Below are 15237 nucleotides of genomic sequence, written 5' to 3'. Positions count from 1 at the left end.
AGGGTCAAATTTGGTTGACTAAGAAGTGGAAACAGAGAAAGGCAGTAGCAGTTAGTTATTTGTAGATTTTTACAAGTTATTACTAGTTATAATTCCAAAGAAGAAGGAAGCAAAGAGATGACTAAGATTCTCAAGGTAACTATTCATCTCTGCATCTGAGCTACTATTGGTAGAACTCTAACATGTTAAAACAGATTTCTTTCTTTCTTTTTTTTTCTAAAATGTCCCTCCTTTCCCTTCTACAATTGTTTTATCACCTTTTTCCTATCTTTAGCTTTAGACTTGTTATAGATGCTGGTTCCAACATTGAAAAATGTTTATCCATAACAGCAGTACCCCAAAGAGAACATTACTCCCAAATTAATATTTAAGTGGTAAGGACAGAATATTTTATATCAGAAGTGGCTCTTTCTACATTTATTTTTGTCTTAATTTTTAAACACTGAGTATAATTGACATACAACATTGTGAAGTTTAGGGTATACAACATATTGATTAGATATATTTATATTGTAGTATGATTGCCATTGTATCATTAGCTAATACTTCTATCACATCAAAAAATTATTTCTTTTTGCGATGGGTAAAATTAAGATCTGGCTACTTAGCAACTTTAATGTTTACAATACAGTTTTGTTTTCTATAATCACGTTCTGTATACTAGATCTCTAGGACTCATTTATCTACTAGTTGTAAGTATGTATCCTTAAACAACATCTCTCCATTCTTCCATGACTCCCCCTACCACCCAGCCCCGGTAACCAGCATTCCACTGTCGTTTTGTGTTTTTTTTTTGTTTTTTTTTTTTTTTTTTTTTTTTAGATTTCACATATATGAGATATCATTCAGTATTTGCCTTTCTCTGCTTCACCTATCTCACGTAGCATAATGTCCTCAAGGTCTACCCATGTTGTTGCAAATGGTAGGATTTTTTTCTTTTCTCATGGCTGAATAGTATTCCATTGACTATAATACACCACATCTTCCTTATTCATTCACTCATTGATAGGCACTTAGGTTGTTTCCATATCTTGGCTGCTATAAATAATGCTGCAATAAACATGGGAGTGCATAAATCTCTTTGATAACCTGTTTTTACTTTTTTCAGATATATATCCAGAAGTGGGATTGTATATTGTATTGTAGTTTTATTTTTAATTCTTTTGAGAAGCCTCCATATTTTTCTCCATAGTGGCCAAACCAGTTTACAATTCCATCAACAGTGTACAAGTGTTCCCTTTTCTCTACATCCTCACCAACACTTGTTATCTCTTGTCTTCTTGATGATAGCCATTTTTACAGGTGTGAGGTAGTATCTTATCGTGATTTTGATTTGCACTTCCTTAATGATTAGTGATGTTGAGCACCTTTTCATGTACATGCTGGCCATCTGTATGTCTTTGGAAAATGTCTATTTAAATACTCTGCCTTAAATTTTTTTTAATGTTTATTTATTTTTCATAGAGAAAGAGAGAGAGAGAGAGAGTAGGGGAAAGCAGATAGAGAGAGAGGAAGACACAGAATCTGAAGCAGGCTCCAGGCTGTGAGCTGTCAGCACAGACCCTGACATGGGGCTCAAACCCATGAGCCACGAGATCATGACCTGAGCTGAAGTCGGACATTTAACCAACTGAGCTACCCAGGCACTCCTAAATACTGTGCCTTTAAAAACATTTGATTGTCTTTTGCTATTGAGTTGTGTGAATTCCTTATATCTTTTGAATATTACCTTTTTATCCTATACATGGTTTGAAAAATTTTTTTTCCATTCTGTAGGTTACATTTTCATTTCATTAATTGTTTCTTTTGCAGTGCACAAGTTTTATGTAGTTCCACTTGTTAAATTTTGTTGTTGTTTGTGCTTTTGGTGTCATAGCCAAAATACCATCGCTAGGACCAATGTCAAGGACTTCCTTCCCGATGTGTTTTTCCAGGAATTTTACCAAATTGGGTCTTATGTTTAAGTCTTTGATCCATTTCAAGATATTTTATGTGAGTTGTGTAAGATAGAGGTTAAGGTTTAGTCTTCTGCATGTATTTATCCAGTTTTCCCAACATCATTTGTTGAAAAGACAATCCTTTCCTCATTGCATGTTCTTGGTTCCCTTATCAAATATTAGTTGACTGTAAATATGGGGGTTTAGTTCTGGGCTCTCTCTTCTATTCCATTTGCATATGTGTCTATTTTTATGTCAGTACCATACTGTTTTAGTTAACAAAACTTTGTAATCCGGAAGTGAGATGCCTCAGATTTTGTTCTTTCTCATGATTGCTTTGGACATTCAGGATCTTTTGTGGTTCTATACAATATTTAGGATTGTATTTTCTATTTCTGTGAAAAATACCATGGAATTTTTCCAAGAATTGCATTGAATCTAGAGACAGCTTCAAGTAGCATGGGAATTTTAACATTAACTCAATCTATGAGCACAGGATGTCCTTCCAATTGTTTATGTCTTCTTTGATTTCTTTCAACAAAGTCTTGTAGAATTCATTCTACAAATCTTCCACTTCCACTTCTAGGTATTTTATTGTTTGTGATGCTATTGTGAATGGGATAGGTTTCATTTATACATTCATTTTACTTTTTTTTAAAGTAAGCTCTATGCCTAATATGGGGCTTGAACTTAAGACTGTGAGATCAAGAGTCACATGCTCTACTGACTGAGCCAGCCAGGCACTCCTGGGATAAGTTTTTTTTTTTTTTCCAGATGTTTTATTGTTCGTATATAGAAATGCAACTGATTTCTGTTTATTGCTTTTATATCCTGCAGCTTAACTGAATTAATTGATTATATCCAACACTTTTTCTTAGTTGAGCCTTTGAGATTTTCAATGTCACTTGCATTTCAATATCATTTGCAATTAATGACAATTTTGCTTCTTCCTCGCTGATTTGGATGCCTTTTATTTCTTTGTCATGCCTGATTTCTTTAGCTAGTATTTCCGGGATTATGTTGAACAAAAGTGTTGAGAAGGAACACCCTTGTCTTGTTCCTAATCTTAAAGGAAAAGGTTTTGATTTTCCACCATTGAGTATAATTCCTGTGGGTTTGTTGCATATGGCCCTTTTTATGCTGAAGTATTTTCTTCTTATACCCAATCTGTTGAAGTTTTTATCATGAAAGGATGTTGTGTTTGGTCAAATGTTTTTCTGTATCTACTAAGATGATCATACAATTTTATCTTTCATTCTATTAATTAGTGTATCACATGTATTGATATGCATATATTGAGCCATATTTGCATTCCAGGGATAAATCCTACTTGGTCATGGTGTATAATCCTTTTAATGAGTTCTTGAATTTGGCATGGTAATACATTGTTGAGAATTTTGCATCTGTGTCCATCAGGGATATTGGTATATAGTTTTCATTTTTGTAGCAGGTGATGCTGGTCTTGTAGAATGAGTTTGGAAATATTCCTTTCTCTTCAGCCTTTTTGGCAGAGTTTGAGAAGGAGTGGAATTCTTTAACATTCTTTTTTTTTTTTTTTTTTTGAAGAGACAGCAGACTCTTGAAATTTATTTTATCTTTATAATACTGACTAGTTTTGTATTGCTTACTTGTTGTCATACATATTACTTATCCATTACTTGAGACTCCTCTATCATCTTTAACATTTTTTTTTAAGAAAGAGAGCGCAAGCAGGGGAGAGGGGTAGAGGGAGAGAGAAAGAGAATCTCAGGCAGGCTCCATGCTCAGCCTGGAGCCTGATGTAGGGCTCTATCTCACAACTACAAGATCATGACCTGAGCTGAAATCAAGAGTTGGCCACTTAACCAACTGAACCACCCAGGTACCCCAAGAAGGAGTGGCATGAATTCTTTAAACTTTTGGTAATATTTGCCAGTGAAGCCATCTGGTCCTGGAGTTTTCTAGGTTGGGAAGTTTTTCATTACTGAATCAATCTCCTTACTCATTATTAGTCTGTTCAATTTTCTATTTCTTCTTAATTCAGTCTTCATAGGTTGTATGTTTTTGGAAATTATATATTCCTGTTATCTATAGTGTCAGTTGTAATTTCTCCTCTTTCATTTCTGATTTTGAGTCTTCTACTTTTTTGAACCTCATTAAGAGTTGTCAATTTTGTTTGTTAAAAAATCAGCTCTTAGTTTTACTTATCTTTTTTATTGCTTTTTTAATCTCTATTTCATTTATTTCCACTCTGATCTTTCTTATTTCTTCCCTCCACTAATTTGAGCTTAACTGTTCTTCTTTTTTTTTTTTCTAGTTCCTTTAGGTATAAAGTTAGGTTGCTTATATGTGATCTTTCTTATTTCCTGAAATATTCATTTATCACTCTAAACTTCTCTAACAGAACTACTTTTAAAGAATCCCATAGGTTTTGTATGTTGTATTTCCATTTTCATTTGTTTCAAGGCATTCTTTGATTTCCCTTTGATTTCGTCAACCCATTGACTTGCCAAGAGTGTGTTGTTTAGTTTCCACACATTTGTAGATTTTCCAGGTTTCCTCAAGTTGTTGATTTCTAGTTGTTCATTGTCTTTGGATAATGTACTTATTTTTTTTTTAATTGTTTCTTTTAACGTTTATTTATTTTTGAGACAGAGAGAGACAGAGCATGAACGGGGGAGGGTCAGAGAGAGGGAGACACAGAATCCGAAACAGGCTCCAGGCTCTGAGCTGTCAGCACAGAGCCCGACGCGGGGCTCGAACTCACGGACCACGAGATCTTGACCTGAGCCGAAGTCGGCCGCTCAACTGACTGAGCCACCCAGGCGCCCCGGATAATGTACTTATTTCACTGTTGAAAGCAGGACATTCAAGTTCCCTACTATTCCCTACTATTCCCTACTATTCCCTACTATTATTGTACTGCTATCTATTTCCCCTCTCAGATCCCTGTTTCTTTTGGTTTCCACTCACATTAAATGCCTTTTTCGATCTCTTTACTTTGAGCCTATGTGTGTCCTTAAAGCTGAAGTGAGTCTCTTGTAGGCAGCATATAGTTGGATCTTGTTTTTATCCATCCAATCACTTTTGACTGGTGAATTCAATCCATTCACATTTAGAGTAGTTATTGGTATGTCAGAACTTCTAATGCCATCTTATTAATCGCTTTCTGGCTGTTTTGTGTTCCATTGTTTCTTTTCCCTTCTGTTTCTGCCTACCTTTATGAATTGGTAAGGTTTGGTGGTGGTATCCTCTGACTCCCCTCTTTGTATCTTTTGTAAATTTTATCCAGGTTTTTGCTTTGTTGTGACACCATAGCGTTTACATAAAATATCTTATAGATAAAACAGTCCACTTTAGGCTTATGGCAACTTACTTCAATCACCTACAAAGGCTCCATCCTTATATTTCTCAGTTTCACAGCACTGATGCTACAATTGACCTATTTTTAATATGTGTACTTGTTAATAATTTATAGTAGTTATAGTTATTTTTACTAGTCTTCTTTTAACCTTTATGCTATAGTTGACTGATTAACACACCATTCTATTATAGAATTGGAGGTTTTTAAAAAAGTCTAACTGCATATTTTTCACTTTGCCAGTATGTTGTGTACATTTGTATGTTTTCAGGTGACTGTATAGTGTCTTTTCATTTCAGCTTAAATAACTCCATTCAGTATTTCTTGGCCAGACAGGTCTATTAGTGGTGAACTCCCTCAGCTTTTGTTTGTCTGGGAAAGCCTTTATTCCTCCTTCATACGTAAAGGATAACTTTGCTGAATAAAGTATTCTTGGCTGGCAAGTTTTCTCTTTCAGCACTTTGAATCTGTGATTAAACTCTGGAGTTTCTGCTGAGAAATCTGTAGATAGCATATAGTGGGAGTTCCTTTCTGGGTTACATTTGTTTTTTACTGCTCTTTTCAGGACTTTTTATCAATGATTTTTAAAATTGAGATATAATTGACATATAACATCATATTAGTTTCAGGTTTACAACATAATAATTTGATATTTGCATAGATTATGAAGTGATTATCACAAAAAAGCTAGTTAATACTATTGATTTTTGACTGTTTCAATATAATGTGTCTTAGATAAAGTCTTTTTACATTGAGATAATAGGATGATCTATTATTAGCTTGATGGACTTGGATGTCCAAATCGTTCCCCAGATTTGGGGGGTTCTCAACTATTATTTCTCTGTTCTCTGCCTCCTTTTCCCTTTTTTCCTTCTGGGAACTGATTATTCTAATATTTGTCTTTTGATGGAATTCTGTAGCTCGCATAGGCTTTCTTTGCTCTTTTAAAATCTTTGTTTTTCCCTCTTGCACTCTTGGTGGGAATGAAAACTGGTGCAGCCACTCTGGAGAATAGTATGGAGGTTCCTCAAAAAGTTACAACTAGAACTACCCTGTGATCCAGCAATTGCACTACTAGATATTTACCCAAAGGATACAAAAATACAGTTTCAAGGGGCACCTGGGTGGCTCAGTTGGTTAAGCGTCTGACTTTGATCTCACAGTTCATGAGTTTGAACCTGCATCAGATTCTCTGCTCTCAGCACAGAGCCTGCTTCAGATCCTCTGTCTCCTCTCTCTCTGCCCCTCCCCTGTTCTCTCTCTCAAAAATAACCAAACATTTAAAAAATACAGATTTGAAGGGATACATGCACCCTGATGTTTATAGCAGCATTATCAACAACAGCAAAACTATGGAAATAGACCAAGTGTCCGTCAATTGATGAATGGATAAAGAAGATGTATATGTACAATGGAATGTTACTCAGCCATCAAAAAGAATGAAATCTTGCCATTTGCAATGACATAGATGGAGCTAGAGTGTATTGTGCTAAGTGAAAGAAGTCAGAGAAAGATAAATACCATATGATTTTCAATCATATGTAGAATTTAAGAAATGAAACAGATGAACATATGGGAGGCGGAGAAAAAGAGAGAGGGAAACAAGCCATAAGAAACTTTTTTAAAATTTAATTTATCTTTTAAAATTTACATTCAAGTTAGTTACCATACAGTGCGACAATGATTTCAGGAGTAGATTCCTTAGTGCCCGTACCCATTTGGCCCAACCCCCTCCCAGAACCCCTTCAGTAACCCTCTGTTCTCCATATTTAAGAGTCTCTTATGTTTTGTCCCCCTTCCTGTTTTTATATTATTTTTGCTTCCCTTCCCTTATGTTCATCTGTTTTGTATCTTAAAGTCCTCATACGAGTAAAGTCATATGATATTTGTTTTTCTCTAATTTCACTTAGCATAATACCCTCTAGTTCCTTCCATGTAGTTGCAAATGGCAAGATTTCATTCTTTTTGATTGCCGAGTAATACTCCATTGTATATATATATACTATATCTTCTTTATCCATTCATCCATCGATGGACATTTCGGCTCTTTCCATACTCTATTGTTGATAGTGCTGCTATAAACATTGGAGTGCATGTGCCCCATTGAAACAACATACGTGTATTCCCTTGGGTAAATACCTAGTAGTGCAATTGCTGGGTCGTGGGGTAGTTCTACTTTTAATTTTTTGAGGAACCTCCATACTGTTTTCCAGAGTGGCTGCACCAGTTTGCATTCCCACCAGCAGTGCAAAAGAGATCCTCTTTCTCCACATCCTTGCCAACATCTGTTGTTGCCTGAGTCGTTAATGTTAGCCATTCTAATAGGTGTAAGGTGGTATCTCATGGTGGTTTTGATTTGTATTTTCCTGATGATGAGTGATGCTGAGCATTTTTTCATGTGTCTGTTAGCTATCTGAATGTCTTCTTTGGGGAAGTGTCTATTTATGTCTTTTGCCCATTTATTTCTTCACTGGGTTATTTGTTTTTTTGGGTGTTGAGTTTGATAAGTTCTTTATAGATTTTGGATACTAACCCTTTATCTGATATGTCATTTGCAAATATCTTCTCCCATTCTGTTGGCTGCCTTTTAGTTTTGCTGATTGTTTCCTTCACTGTGCAGAAGCTTTTTATTCTGATGAGGTCTCAATAGTTCATTTTTGCTTTTGTTTCCCTTGTCTCCAGAGACGTGTTGAGTAAGAAGTTGCTGCGGCCAAGATCAAAGAGGTTTTTGCCTGCTTTCTCCTCAAGGATTTTGATGGCTTCCTGTTTACATTGAGATCTTCCATCCATTTTGAGTTTATTTTTGTGTATGGTGTAAGAAAGTGGTCCAGGTTCATTCTTCTGCATGTCGCTGTCCAGTTTTCCCAGCACCACTTGCTGAAGACTGTCTTTATTCCATTGGATATTCTTTCCTGCTTTGTCAAAGATTAGTTGGCCATATGTTTGTGGATCCATTTCTGGGTTTCCTATTCTGTTCCATTGATATGAGTCTGTTTTTGTGCCAGTACCATACTGTCTTAATGACTGCAGCTTTGTAATACAGCTTGAAGTCCGGGATTATGATGCCTCCTGCTTTGGTTTTCTTTTTCAAGATTGCTTTGGCTATTCGGGGTCTTTTGTAGTTCCATACAAATTTTAGGATTGTTTGTTCTAGCTCTGTGAAGAATGCTGGTGTTATTTTGATAGGTATTGCACTGAACATGTAGATTGCTCTGGGTAGTATTGACATGTTAACAATATTTGTTCTTCGTATCCAGGAACATGGAATATTTTTCCATTTTTGGTGTCTTCTTCAACTTCTTTCATAAGCTTTCTATAGTTTTCAGTGTATAGACTTTTTACCTCTTTGGTTAGATTTATTCCTATGTATTTTATGGTTTTTGTGCAATTGTAAATGAGATCGATTCCTTGATTTCTCTTTCTGTTGTTTCATTATTGGTGTATAGGAATGAAACCAATTTCTGTGCATTGATTTTATATTCTACAACTTTGCTGAATTCATGGATCAGTTCTAGCAGGTTTTTTTGGAATCTTTTGGGTTTTCCATAGAGTATCATGTCATCTGCAAAGGGTGAAAGTTTGACTTTCTCCTGGCCTATTTGGATGCCTTTTATTTCTTTGCGTTGTCTGATTGCTGAGGTTAAGACTTCCAATACTATGTTGAATAACAGTGGTGAGAGTGGACATCCCTGTCATGCTCCTGACCTTAGGGAGAAAGCTCTTAGTTTTTCCCCATTGAGCATGATATTAGTGTTGAGTCTTTCATATATGACTGTTATGATCTCAAGGTATGGTAAGAAATGCTTAAATAGAGAATAAACTTGAGGGCTGATACAGGGAGGTAGGTAGGTGATGGGCTAGATGGGGGATGGGTATTAAGGGGGGCACTCGTTATGATGAGCACTTGGTGTTATATGTAAGTGATGAATGACTAAATTCTACTTCTGAATCCAATATTGCACTCTATGTTAACTAACTAGAATTTAAATTTTAAAAAAGGAAAAAATATTTATTGCTTTTATTCTGTGTTATTTCAAAACTTCTATCCTCTAAGTAATTTATTCTTTCTTCCATTTTGTATGCCCTGCTACTGATGCTCTCTATTGCATTTTTCATTTCATTCACTAAATTCTTCAGCTCCAGAATTACTGCTTGGTTCTTTTTCATAATTTCAATTTCCTTGGGAAAGAACTCAATTTTTTCTTACATTTATTCCTGATTTCACTGAATTTTCTTTCTGAGTTTTCTTGTAGCTCATTGAGTTTCTTCAAAACAATTATCTTGAATTATTTATCCACTAGATGTCAATATGCACACCTTTGAGCTCAGTCTCTGAAGAATAATAATTTTCTTTTTATGATGTCATATTTCCTTGATTTTAAATTTTTCCTGTGGTCATGTGTTGCTACTTTGGCATTCGAAGGAACAGACACCTCCTTAGCTCTTTGCCTGTTGTTTTCAGATGGGGTGTTATATTCTATGGTGTTGTTATTATGAGTTTTTCCTTTGTCTTTGTGAAGGTATGCTTCCTCCACTCTTCTTGTTCACTTGTGGCCAAATTTTAATTTTTTTCAACATATTTTTTAAAATTTGAGTATAGTCGATACATGTTACATTAATTTCAGGTACACAACATAGTAATTCAACAACTCTCTCTGTTATGCTATGTTCACTACAAGCATAGATACCACCTGTCACTATGCAACACTATGACAATACCATTGACTATATTCCCTATGCTGTACCTTTTACTCCCATGACGTATACATTCTGTAACTGGACACTTGTAACTCCTACTTCCATTTTGCCCAACTTCCACTCCCCCTGCACCACAGCAACCATAAGTTTGTCTCTATTTATAGGTCTGATTCTGCTTTTTGTTTGTATAATCTTTATTTCTTTTTAGATTCACATATGAATGAAATCATATGGTATTTATCTTTCTCTAACTTATTTCACTTAGCATAATACTCTCTAGGTCCATCCATGTTGTTGCAAGTGGAAAGATCTCATCCTTTTTTATGGCTGAGTAATATTCCATTGCACATATACACCACATCTTCTTTATCCATTCATCTATCATTGGACACTTGAGCTGCTTCCCTATCTTGGCAGTTGTAAACAATGCTGCAATAAACACAGAGGTGCACACATCTTTTCAAATTGGTGTTTTTGTTTTCTTTGGGTAAATACCCAGTAGTGGAATTATTGCATCATATGGTATTTCTATTTTTAATTTTTTGAGGAACCTCCATACTGTTTTCCACAATGGCTGCACCAATCTATATCCCCACCAACAATGAATGAGCATTCCTTTTTCTCCACATTCTCACCACTACTAGTTATTTCATGTCTTTTTGACTCTAGTCATTCTGATGGGTGTAAGGCGATATCTCAGGGAAATGCAAATCAGGACCACAAAGAGATGTTACCTTATACTTGTCAGAATGACTTTGTGGCCAAATTTTAAGCTTTTATATATATTTTTAATGGTCTTTAGAAATCACCAGGTTGGCTATTGAAAACTTGTTTTCCACCAGGTGGCGCTCTAGCTCAAGTTTATGGTTTCTCCCTCGCCACTCCTGGCGGTTTTCTGAGCATGCTTACTACTGGAGCTCGCTCTAGAGGACGCAGTTGTCACTCCTGCACAAAGAGCTAGCAGCAGAATAAGGGGAAGTGTGGGCTTAGCACTTGGGCATTGGGAATCTTGAGAACCATAGGGAGATCCCCAGGTGTATTCCCAGAGACTCATGGGTCGACTTCCTGCTGAGCACAATCTCAACACTGCCAGTTGAAATTCATCTCTGCCTCTAAGAGTTCCCGCCTTAGTCCCCTGGGTGCTGGTGGAGAGAAATGGGTTTTCCCAGCTGGTCCTGCTCTGCTGGGGAAGCCAGGCACTCAGGCACTCACTCACTGCATTCCTTTCCCCTAGGGGAGAAGTCACTGTGGCCTACACATCCCTCCTGTGCATTATTTGCTTCGGGGAGAGTGGCGCCAGGGAAGTTTCTCTTACTGCCTCCACTGTGACCAAATTCGTATTTTTCTTTCTTTCTTTTTCTCTGATGGTGTGTTGGAGTCTCCCTCCAGCAAGGCTAGACTTCTGCAGGTTCTCTCTCATGCCTGGGTCAGCACTCACCCGATTTTTGCCTGACAGCACTGAGAGAGATGTACACAATTTTGCCGGATATTTGTGTTGTACGCAATTTGTACGCAATTCTGTGTTGGCGCTGTAGCCCCGTATGGAGGCTGGCTGTTTCTTGCGGGTTGCACAGGTGGGTGAGCCTCCTCCTGGGTCCCTTGGAGTAACACTCCCAAAGGCACTCTTGTTTGTGTGTGAATGTCCAATTCATTGTTTTTGTTTTTAAAGTTTTATTTAAGTTATCTCTACACCCAATGTGGGGCTCCAACTCAGGACCAGAGATCAAGAGTTTTTTGCTCTTCCAATTGAGTCAGACAGGCGCCCTCTAATTCATTGAGTAAGAAGGGTGGTTAAAAGGACAAAGAGCTTCCATGCCATGTTGCTGATGTCACCCCTTTTAAAATTTTTAATAGGACTTTAAAGAGTTATACTTCGAGAATTTTATACAAAAACTCTTAAGCCCAATATTCTCTGAAATCCACAGCAATGCCTGAAATGCTTACCATCCAATGGCAGTATGTTCAGTAGATCCTGGCTTTCTTTATTTGTTAACTCAATACCTACATTTTTCAGATAAAGTTGTGTGTCACTGGCATTAATTTTATCACCTCTCAAAAATAAATCAACTTTTAAAAAAGTGCGTGTCTATTAAAAAAAAAGAATAAAGGGAAGGAGTAGAGGAAGGTCTTAAATTTATCCATTTTACTGTTCTGAATCTTTCCATCTCTTTGATTTGACACTTTTTAACCTGACTTCCTCTCTTTTTCCCCCTTCTTTCTCTTTATGCTTTAGGGCTGCCAGACATTTCAAAGTTAATATACTAAATTAAATTTTATCAATTTAAAAATCTTAATTTCTTTATGAAGTCCTCAAGCTAAGTCCCAATCAAGTAAGCTCCATCCCCTATGGCAGCCTCCATGAGGGCAAGGATTTTTGTCTTTAATCCCATAACCTAAGAAGTGCTCAATACATGCATTGAATATACATATATGTTTAATAAATTTTTAATAATTCCCCACCTACCCCAATAATATATACACTTAAACTATGTTCTCCTAAAGGCCAAACCAGTATCAGAAATGCTCACAAGTAATTGGCAGGGTTTTTAGCAGCCTCCAGCGTTCCTTAGGTGTGAGTTCTATCCCTATGTTTTTCAAAACGTCATCTACTTCATCAACATTAATCTTGGTTCCTTTGAAAAGATGTAAATTATGACTGATGAAAAATTTAAGGGTGATGAGTGATTCTAAACTATGATTTTCATCTAAGTTTAATTGCAGAATTAAGAGTGGGGTTGGTCAAAATACTGAGTCAAGACTCTAAGGGAATGTCAGAAACAGCCCCTAATCTCATAATTCTAGAGAGAAAAAAATAGTCTTTGAATGCTCAAATAAAAATGGGACAAATCAACACTCTGAAATGGGAGTTGTATATGAGACTAGAACCACTTATATAAATGACTATATAAATCATTCTATAAAGATGGTATGTATATTACTTTTTATCTGCCTGTATGATAAGTTATTCAGAAAAAGATTTATACCAATGTTTTATCATGCCAGTTATTGTGGTAACATAGACTTTTGGCTCTTCCAACAATGGAAAGTGATGGGCATTTTTGAAAAAAAAAATCCAGAGAACACAGGATATTTTGGTAAGACATAAAAATTTAGTAGTTTTGTTCAAAAAGCATATAACTCAGAGCTAATCTGGACCATTAATATACCAAGAAGACTAATAATGTCAGTTTTATAGGAATAAAATGTTTAAAACCATAACATAAAAGCATCAGAATATTGCTATTTATAATAAGTTTTTCCTATAAGCTTTCACTCACCTCTGAATGGCTCTAAATTTTCCATGAGCATATTCAGCTTAACCTTTATATCTGTAAAATAATGTACAAATGAGACCCAGCCATAATGACTCAGACCCAGAAAACATTATAAAGATGTCATATTGTGGAACAAAACCCTGAAATTTAGAAGTTTATCCCAGATGAACATGGAATTGGAGAACAAAATTTTATTTTATTAATTTTTTAATGTTTATTTATTATTATTTTTTTTTGAGAGAGAGAGAGAGAGGGAGGCAGGGGGGGAGGGGAAGAGAGGCAGAGAGAGAGGAAGACAGAATCTGAACCAGGCTCCAGGCTCTGAGTTGTCAGCACACAGCCCGATTTGGGGCCGGAACTCACAAGTGTGCGATCATGACCTGAGCCGAAGTCAGACACCCAACCAACTGAGCCACCCAGGTGCCCCAAGAATAAGAATTTAAATATGACAAATATATAGCAAAGAGGAAGAAGCTGCAGTATAAGATATCAAATACTGTACATAGGAGTGTTAGCAAGTTTTATTTTTAAATTTATTTTTATTTTTACTTTGATAGTTTCATGTCTACAATTTATTGACTCAACACTTCCACAAATCACCCTGTGCTCATCACTACAAGTGTACCCTTAATCCCCATCACCTATTTCACCTATACCCCCACCACCTCCCCTTTGGTAACCATCACTGTGTTCTCTATAGTTAAGAGTCTGTTTCTTGGTTTCCCCCTCTATTTCTTCTCCCCTCTGATCTTTTGTTTTGGTTCTTAAATTCCACATGAGTGAAATCATACGGTATTTGTCTTTCTCTGACTTATTTTGCTTAGCTCCTCTAGCCATATAAGCTCCTTATATCCTCTAGCTCCATCCACGTCGTTGCAAGTGGCAAGATTTCATTCTTTTTATGGCTGAGTAATATTCCATTGTATATATCCGTTTATCAGTTGATGGACATTTGGGCTCTTTCCATTATTTGGCTGTTGTTGATGATGTGTCTATAAACATCGGGGGGGGGGGGGGCATGTATCCCTTCGAATTAGTATTTTTGCATTCATTGGGTAAATACCAGTAGTGCTAGAAAGTTTTGAAAGCATTGCTGGTCCTGCCTTCCACTTCACTTGTTCTACTTCGGACTCCAGGAGTATTCTGAGGTTTGGCCACCTTACCATTGCAGGATTTAAAAGCAATGTATACTGCAACATCAATGTGTTCACCTACCTAAAATGTTGTACGTGGCTACTTCCACACTCAACCCTTACTCAGCACATTCTTTAAGCTTCCAATTCCATAGCCACCAAGATTTCCAGTCTTTTCTGAATCTCTCATTTGTGTCCTTACTGGTTGAGAATCCTCGTTTCTAGGGCCACATCCCACAGCCCCCTGAGGGTATCATTCATACCACAGTCTATGTAGCCCTCCTTACCTCTCCTACACAAGGCAGTATTATTTAGTAGGAAGGGCAAACCTTTGAAGTTTATATAAACCTAGAAAGGCTTCTATAGGGTTGACATCCCCACTCTGCCACTTAGCAGCCATGTGGCTTTGGTCAAGTCAATTAACTTCTGTGACTGACTCTCAATTTCCACGTCAGAGAAACTAGGATTACAATCTATTTTTCAGAGCTGTTTTGAGGACTATTGATAACATATTTCAAGTGCCAAATATTGTTTGTGGTATATAGCAGGCATTTAATACTTTGTAATTATTGAGGAATAATGTCAGCATCATGGCAGGATAAGACATCCCTCCTTTCGTCCCCCTTTCTAACAACCGAATTCAGCATCTATCCATGAACAAAAGTGTCTCTGTGGGAGTTGTGGGATCCGGCACCATAGGCCAAGGAACCCAGCAGGAATCTACCCACATGGGTACTGGGTAACAGGTGGACAGACCTTGGTACAGGCTGTAGAACCAGCAGGAACTTGCAAACCAGCCACAGGCCCTCTGTGGTTGGGAAAATCCAGAAGAGTGATGACTTGGGCAGGCACCC

At 36.8% G+C, this 15237-nt stretch overlaps 1 protein-coding gene across 1 annotated transcript in view; it reads right to left on the bottom strand.

Moving 5' to 3' along the window:
- The window catches only part of LOC121015236 (uncharacterized), an 84128-nt gene extending 72095 nt beyond the window's left edge, over positions 1 to 12033 (bottom strand). Inside the window, exon 1 of the mRNA XM_040451999.1 lies at positions 11920 to 12033. The gene's annotated coding sequence lies outside the window, so the exon portion shown is untranslated. The remainder of the gene's footprint in view (positions 1 to 11919) is intronic.
- Between the last annotated feature and the right edge of the window lie 3204 nt (positions 12034 to 15237).

This window comes from Herpailurus yagouaroundi, unplaced genomic scaffold (genome assembly GCF_014898765.1).
Source record: "Herpailurus yagouaroundi ecotype Mexico unplaced genomic scaffold, PumYag 206, whole genome shotgun sequence".
NCBI lineage: Eukaryota > Metazoa > Chordata > Mammalia > Carnivora > Felidae > Herpailurus > Herpailurus yagouaroundi.
This window is presented reverse-complemented; position numbering and strand designations above follow the sequence as displayed.